Here is a 1,055-nt window from a genome sequence, read left to right as displayed (position 1 = left end):
CTGTGTCCCCCATCTCTGTAACCAGTGCCATGGGTCGTCTGCTGCCAGGCCAGCCAGCCCCCAGCACTCGAACGAGCAGTGCCCTGCTTCACACAAGCAGTCAGGTGGTCTGGGAGGCCAGCGCGGGGCTGGGCGCAGCCAGGCCCACCTTCCCGCTCTGCTGTTCTCACCAGGTGGCTCTTGTGCCCCGAGCACCTCTGGGCATCACCTCCTAATTCAGGAAGGAATCAAGGGCCAAGATGGCCTACGAGCCACTTACCCAGAAGCCTTCCAGTCAGAGTGGGATCCCTTAGTTGTAGGGACATCTGGGAAGGTGACTTTTTAGCTGGCACATTGCTGAGCAAAAGCAGGGTCCTCTGAGCAGGCGGTAGACCAGAGCTCAGAGCTGGGCTGTCTTCTTCCCAGTATCCTGCCTTCAGAGCAGCAGATGCCGACACCCTCACTGCCCAGCCTCAGGGCTGCTTTGCGAGCCGAGCCTGGGCGTGGCCCTGTCCACTGTGTTAACACCCGGTCACTTTTTGAGCTCCCTAGGCTCTACCAACAGGCCTTTCTGGGCCTGGTTTCTGCACCAGGTGAGGCTGCCCAGCAGTTTCAGCAAAGGGATAGGACCATGTTCTCTCTGAACCTGCCCAGGCTCAAGGGGCAGGAGGGGGCCCTCAAGGCCCCAACGTAGCTATCTGGGGCGGTTCTCTGCTCTGACGGATATGGGACCCAGTATAGAGCAGGGCTACCACCTTAGGCTCCAGGAAAAGAAGTTATTAAAGATGACCGGGAAATCTGACAGCAGCTAGAATTTGGGCCGACACCAGGTGAGCTTCTAGAATGCTGTTGCAGAGAGCAGGAGAATCAAATTCCGTGAGTTAGGAGGCAACGAGGGCAAGCAGCCAGGAAGAGGACCCTGGCAGTCCTCACCCCCTTCTTCCTCCAGGAGGCATCGATGAGGGAGGAGACAAGCACTCCCACCGGGCCCACCTCCATGAGCAACACCGACCACTCCCCTACGTCAGGGCTCTCTGGCAGGTCCACACTTGGGTAACAGGGAGAAGGAAGGAGAG

Source organism: Orycteropus afer, unplaced genomic scaffold (assembly GCF_000298275.1).
Source record: "Orycteropus afer afer isolate SDZICR_OR568_19922 unplaced genomic scaffold, OryAfe1.0 scaffold00083, whole genome shotgun sequence".
Taxonomy (NCBI): Eukaryota; Metazoa; Chordata; class Mammalia; order Tubulidentata; family Orycteropodidae; genus Orycteropus; species Orycteropus afer.
Note: the sequence above shows the minus strand (reverse complement) of the source record.